The sequence below is a fragment of the Berghia stephanieae genome, chromosome 3 (assembly GCF_034508935.2).
Source record: "Berghia stephanieae isolate SIO BIC M18660-M18661 chromosome 3, UCSD_Bste_1.3, whole genome shotgun sequence".
In the NCBI taxonomy this organism is placed as follows: domain Eukaryota; kingdom Metazoa; phylum Mollusca; class Gastropoda; order Nudibranchia; family Aeolidiidae; genus Berghia; species Berghia stephanieae.
The window spans coordinates 57,839,879-57,847,477 of NC_088362.1; the positions used below are offsets into that span (position 1 = coordinate 57,839,879).

General features: G+C 38.1%; 1 long non-coding RNA gene across 2 annotated transcripts; it reads left to right on the forward strand.

Moving 5' to 3' along the window:
* The first annotated feature begins 460 nt into the window (after positions 1-460).
* On the forward strand, positions 461-6,951 carry LOC144969600 (uncharacterized). 2 transcript variants are annotated; one of them, XR_013644780.1, is made up of 2 exons: positions 461-646; positions 6,702-6,951. It is a non-coding gene; the product is annotated as an uncharacterized LOC144969600 (long non-coding RNA). The 2 variants fall into 2 exon arrangements; XR_013644779.1 differs by lacking the exon at positions 461-646 and adding an exon at positions 6,026-6,189.
* Positions 6,952-7,599: the final 648 nt, after the last annotated feature.

Genomic DNA, 7,599 nt, shown 5'->3' on the forward strand with positions numbered 1-7,599 from the left:
CCTTGAGCAAGTCCTAGCTCACTTGCCGCGCTGCACCTCGGCTGATGTCTGGGTTATTCCCGTCTTCCCTTGGAATAGATAGACCTGTAAATTCTCAGTCAATTAACTGAAATCAGTCAATTTGTCAAATTCAAATATTTAAAAAAAGGAAAGAAAGAAATAAAAAAAGAAAAAAAGAAAGAATTCACAAATCGTAGTCCATGACCGTAAAGTAATTAGGAGTGTTCCACAGCGCTACGCATAGCTCATGGGGACCGTTTATATTAACGATATATATATTGCCAAGACTAAGCGACGCTTTTTATAAAAGGCGTGTCTGAACACTTCTCTGGGTATTTTCACACATCCTTCGTTAAATTATTTTTTCACTTTCCAAACCCGTCGTGATCCCAACTGTAGCCAATTTTAACTGAGCCACCGATCGATAAATTTCATTGTTTCATCTAAGCCAAAATTGACCACATTTACCTGGCGAGTCTCAAAACTATGATAAAGTAAATTGCGAATGCCGGAAGTCCGTTATGTAGACACCTTCAAATCGAAAGTTAGGATAGATAGCTACAAGCACATTTCGATTGCCTCACGTTGTAAACAAACTGGTTGACCGTTTCTTCACTGATTGAGTACCTGATTATAAGGAACAATGGTAAGTAGCTTAATTAATTCCCGTGCAAATCAGGACGTTTTCTGCCATTGTTTTGCTCAAGCCCAAGCGAACTTGCTGTTTTGTGGCGATTTACCTTCATTTCGATTCTTTGAAATTTTCCGCTACCCGCTACGCCTGCCGAAGTTTCTTCTTGATAATTCACTTCTACTTAATAATTTAGTGTATTGGCCTGAAGTCATATTTATTTAAGTTTTTTTTTTCTTCTGTCATTTACTGATTGAAAATCAAGTTTTCTCATTGCTACATTATTCTAATGTTCTCACAATGGCTTAGCTGTTCGTGGATCGCAATTCAATTCAGACTTGTCGAGCATCGACATCGATAAAGATGTGAGGAATAAATTCAATTGGTCATGGCTAGAAGTTAAAGATGATAATGGTGATGATTTTTCTGACTATGTCAAAAAAATTCCAGAAGCAGGAATATGACTTTGATGAAGTCATCTTTACCTATATGAATGACATGCTTATTTAGCATTCCTTCTACATCAAATTATGGCAGTCATACTTCCAGTAAGAAATAACACCCACTACTTTAATATATTTTATTTATCACTCTGCTCTCCAATGATGCCCTTATTTTTAAAAAAATAATTGAATCTTCAGTTTGTCGAAGAGTTTCAGTCAATTTTTATAGAGCTCATTTACAGGTCTAAATAGACCATAAAGACAAAATTTCCCCTTGGGGGTGAATAAAGTGAACTTTACTTTTTACTTTACTTTACTTTGGGCGGAGAGATCACAGATAACCTGGATTTGAGGGAAACCGTCAAATGTATAGATAGAACGAAGATGACGTCACTCCGGTCTTTGTTATTGCTTTTTCCATCCACGTCTGTGAGTACTTCTCACTAAACTGAATGAACCAGACTATAAATTATGTTCATGCTTACACAAAGTTTTGTGTGTTAGTCCGTTATACTTCCGGATGGCAATGTTGTGAACTCCTTAGCCAAGCGCATGCTATCTAGAGATAGTTTTGGGAGATTATATTTTTTTCCTTGTAAATCGTCTCTCTGTTGTGCACTGTATTATGTTTTGTTTACAAATTATATATTATGATTTGTAAACATTTGAGTGTGTTCCTCTTAGTGGGGACCTGTGCTTGTATCTGGATAAGTCTTTTAGTTGATCTCAAACTCAATTCTTTGGAATCTACACCTGTTTCCTATTTGAACCAATTCCCCTTTGTCTTACCTTTTCTTGTGTGCTTTAATCGGAATTCTAGAACTTTTTACTATCCCATTTTCTTCCTTTTTACTGGCGCTGATATGACCTAAATGTGTTGCAAGCGCTGTAAAACCCAAACAAACATTAGTTGTGATTGACTGGGTAGGGTCTTCTTAAATTGAGCTTTTATATAGCGCAATATCCACTACATGTGCTCAAAGCGCTTTACAAAGAGTCCCTGACCATCAGCAACACTTAACGAGTAGAACGAGACATGACGCCTTTTAGGCGATATTACAATTTTTTTCCGACAGAAACAATGCTGTTATTGATAGTATACGCTTGGCTGAGAAGCTCATAACATTGCCATCCGGACGTATAACGGACCAACACACAAACTGTGTGTATCCATGAACGTTTATAGTCGGGTTAATACAGTTCAGTGAGCATTACTCATAAACGCGGATGGCAAAAAACAATAACAAAGACCTGAGTGACGTCATCTTCGAACTATCTATTGAGCTTTTTTTATATAGCGCAATATCCACTAAATGTGCTCAAAGCGCTTTACAGGGGGTCCCTGACCAACAGCAACACGTAACATGTGGAACGAGACATGACGCCTGTTAGGCGATATTACAATTTTTCAGACATAGACAACGTTGTTAAAGGCCGGGTACTCATTTTACACCTGAGTACGGTGAGAGAATATGAGTAAAGAGCCTTTTCCAAGGACTCAAATATGCGCCGAATGAGGCTCGAACCCAGGACCTTCCGATCCGAAAGCGAGTGTCATACCACTAGACCACATAGCCTTCTCATGGTAGACAGAGGTTACCTCTTTGTGTCTTCTTGTCCCTCGTATCTCTTTTCTTTTTTCAATGTTGCTCTCTGTCTTTGTTCTGGAATTAGATTTATTTCCTGGTCCTGGTAGGGTTCCTTATCTGGGAGGGAGGCAGTAAACATAGCGGAAGCATTTGCTTGTGTCTCTGATGAGACTTAGGTAATGTCAAAATAGAAATATCGGTGGATTGCGTCCGAATTGGTGGTTCCTCTGTGACCTCTCGTTGCTATGCCTGTCAAGCTATTGACATGGATGCCCTTTTAGCTTTTATCTTATAGTATGAGCCTTCAGTTCTTCAATCAACATACAGTGCATACACTTTTGAAAATTACGTCAGTTATCGTATATTATTTTATTTAAACTAGCCGAATAAACATTTAAGTTGGTTTATTTTTGACTCGAAATTTTAAAATGAAGTACGGTATATTTTGGCCATGAAATCAACAGCTGACCGTGAACCGAAGACCCATGACCACCTTCATTAGTGCTTGCCGGAGTAAACGGCCCCAGATCCTGAGCATCACTCACAATACTCTTCAACAGTCGTAACGTCACTTCCTTCCTAATGACGCATGGTAACAGTAACACTGGCTCTAAACTATCGGGAAAATGGTGGACGCCCGTATGAAATATTTCCCCGGGGAGCATAAAAGCGTATCCAGAGGAAAAAAACCCCATAAATTTGATAATGTTTTGACTTTTACACATTCGGATCACAAGGGATGTGAAAAGTTCTAGCCAGCATGAAGAATAAAAAGTAATGATTTTCTTTGTTTAGAACCAAGATGGCCGCCGTTGCCGGGCGGCGTGATATCAGACTACTGAATCCAATTTGAACACAGGTGATTGAAAAAAAAAATGCATCGTGTCGTCAGGTTTTGCGATCCAATATCTTTTATCCGTATGTCAAAATATAGTGAGAAATACTCACTATCTGGGTTTGACCTATTTGTGTCTTTGACGTATACTAAGGATATCTCAGGCCTTTTCATAAGGAATAAATAGTCAAAGGGGCGAAACGGGGTAAATGGCAGGAAATATTCTGATTGGTTAATGCTTAGTGACGGGCGAACCATCAGTTAGCTGTTTCCTTCGTTTATATATGAACCATTCCCCTTTGTCTCGCTTTTGGATCGGAAGGTCCTGGGTTCGAGCCTCGTTCGGCGCATCGTTGAGTCCTTAAAAAAGGCTCTTTACTCACATTCTCTCACCGTACTCGGGTGTAAAATGAGTACCTGGCCGTCTCTGTCGGAAAATAATTATAATATCGCCTAACAGGCGTCATGTCTCGTTCTACATGTTACGTGTTGCTGTTGGTTAGGACCCTTTGTAAAGCGCTTTGAGCACGTTTAGCGGATATGGCGCAATATAAAATCTCAATTTTCCCCCTATTTGAACCAGTCCTCTTTGTCTTACATTTTCCATAGTGCTTTCCCTTCAGATCTAAAACGTTTCCTTCGTCTGAAATGACCTAAAAGTGTCGCAAGCACCGCAAAACCATTGAAAACAAAACTCTATAAGAACGTTTCTAGATCTTCTTCTACCACTACTGCTACCACCACCACTACTACAACAACAACTACTACTACTACTACTACTACTACTACTACTACTACTACTACTACTACTACTACAACAACAACAACAACAACAACAACAACTACTACTACTACTACTACTACTACTACTACTACTACTACTACTACTACTACTACTACTACTACTACTACTACTGCTGCTGCTGCTACTACTACTACTACTACTACTACTACTACTACTACTACTACTACTACTACTACTACTACTACTACTACCTACTACTACAACAGGCAGAATTTATAATTTCGAATTACGAAAATCTATTTTGGCATTTTTTAAAATGGTAGAAGCGTTGGTTTTTGTGGATCGATACATTTTTTAGGGCGAGAGCAGACTGAGACTGAGACTGGATCTGGGCTTGGGCTGGGACTGGGGCTTCCGTGATGAAACCAGTTATGAAAAGACTTCGTGATGTGAAATGGTCAGACAATTGTTGTGTTTGACTGGAGAGTCAAGGAGTAAGGGACGTAACTCAATTTTATTTTGACTTAAAGACTGTCAGCTTGGTAAGTTCCCTTACGTGCAATGGAGTAAATTTATTGTCAAGAAGTAAACGTTTTCTATTATACTAAAAAATGCACTCGTATTTACATATGTTCTACATAAAAAGTTGACATTAAAATCTCTAGTCATTATAAAAGTGGAAAAATTCAATTTCGAATCCGACAATATTTGACTGAACTCTTCTCTATAAATTTATAAAACATAGTTGATTTATTTGGGGGCGAATTGTCCTAATATTATTTATTATAATTATATGCAGGTCTGAGATCCGAACCCACTTATGGGCCTAACATTGTTGTAATGAAGAATATTTTTCGTCATTTAAAATAAAGTTTCCATTACAACAACGAGCCCATAAAGAATTGGGTTATCAGACCCGCGAATAAGTTCACGTCGTTTTGGGGCCTATAAAAATATATCATCTGGCATGTATGGTTTACCTTGTTTAAAAACTTTTGAGGTCATAGTAAAAGGTGCGGTTTCATCACTTTCGCATTTAAAAAGACAAGGTCAACAGTCAAACATTAAATTATTTTATAATCAACTATCCTTTGATAATTAAAAACAATGAATGGCCCCTCTTCGTCGTTGTTTAAGTTGTTGTTCCTGCTGTTTTGTTTGTTTGATATCTCATTTGCTATTGTTATTATCGTTATTGTTGTTGGTGTTATTGTTGTTGTTGTTGTTGTTGTTGTTGTTGTTGTTGTTGTTGTTGTTGTTGTTCTTCTTCTTCTTCTTCTTCTTCTTCTTCTTCTTCTTCTTCTTCTTCTTCTTTCCCTCCTCCTCCTCCTCCTCCTCCTCCTCCTCCTCCTCCTCCTCCTCATCATCATCATCATCATTATCATCATCATTGTTGTGATATATTTCAAATCCTTCTTAACTTTCCCAGGATTGTAAATAAATCAATACATATTCTCAGTACATATTCTCCCAGCGTCGCCCAATATGTTAATTGTTATTGCCCTAGGCATAATTACAAGGCCATTTGCTATAACTCCAGGATTGACACTGCAATAAAAGACCAGCTATTATAGCTACGGGGTTGACACTGCATTGAAACTTCTTTAGTCCACACGTTGTCGCGAGGCGAGATAGGGTCATCTGGTTTGACCGCCACGGTTAACAGGCACAAATAACCGACCTAATTAGGATGACTCAAGAGTACAAGACGCCAAAGACGATGACACGCAGAATACGATTGGTCTAAAGAAAACCACCAGTAATAAACCAGGCAAGGCCAAATCCTGGAATATCATTGGTTCCTTGTGATTCACTAACTCCCCTGAGAAATATATATAAACAATAAAATGATCCATCTCGCGCTCTCCCATTTAATCTTCTTACCATTCAAAGCCTCTATAGGGGACTCGAAAATTCTACTTAGCGAGAAACATGTGTCAATAGGGGTAGGTGATGGACTTACATTATGTTATTATTAATTAATGCCATTTAAACTAGTGTGTGTAGTGAGTAATAATTAATATTGTGTTCGCCTGGCCGTAAGTAGACACAACCAACAATAACAGAAATCAATAACTCATGTTATTAACAGTAATTGATAACTCTTGTTATTATAAAAAATATTAATTCACTATCTTTATCTCTATATTTATATATGTATATATTATAGTATAGGTATTTATGCCTTCCAAATGAATGAATGACATTTGCCAATGTGCTATCGCTAATACACGATAGTTATATTCAGGATTTATATGTATTGATTATTATGCTCTCATTGATACGTATCTTTCCCCATCCCACTAACTTGATGTATCCCTTTAATTAAATTACTGTCTAACACATGTAGACCAGTGGTGATGTCAAGGGTAATAATTGAAATCCCCCACAACATCATTATTCATAGGAATGTTAAAATGTTGCAACTAATCAAAGATTTGCTCCGGTATTTTCACAGATCGGGGTATCGGCCAAACATGCATCTGGAGAACAAGTAAATATCTATTTGGCCACAAGTGATACAGAATAGAATCTGGCAAGCGGTCCACCGAGACAACTGGAATGGAAACGGCTCGTGCTCCCACGAAACGGATGAAACCTTAGCGCCGCCACCAGTCACATCTAAGATAAGCGCCCTTACAAAGAAAAATGAATAGTTTGTGATTCAGGATTAAATTAAATACCCATAGCCTAAATTACTTAATTAAAAGCACTATTATTCTTTTAGCTAATTGTGTGTTAACTTGTTATTGTATGAGGCAATTCTGTTGATTTATATTAGAGTACTTCTACTTTAACGGGGATCAATACTTACCTTCTGAACCTACATATCCCTATCTAACGTGCCAATAATCTACCACTATTTCTTAAACTTAAAACATTTTCTTACTATCAGTCTAGTTGTCAGGAGCTTTTACCCGACCATAACAGGGAAAAAAAATAAAGCGGCACCAGATGACTATGTCTATGGGGAAACTATCTGACTTCTATTTGTCTACTCCTACTTGCCACTCTCCTACATAGACGCGACAATCACCATCCCCATCATCATCATCATCTTCTTCTTTCTTCTTCTCCTTCTTTTTCTTGGCCCAGCTGTCGTTGTTTTCCCTTTTGCGGTTGTTATTTCTGTTGTTGTTTTTGACCTTGTTGATGCTGCTGCCGCTGCTGCTTCTGTTGTTGTTGCTGTGGTCCCTGTTGACCGGTTGCAGAGTCATCAACAACATCGTCATCTGGGGAACACTTCTTCCATGTCGAACAAAGCAACATGCATCGCCAGATCGGATCACCAAAGAACGAGATGAAAGCTTTCTTCTACATCAATTAATATCATGGTATTATTCTGAAGAACGCTC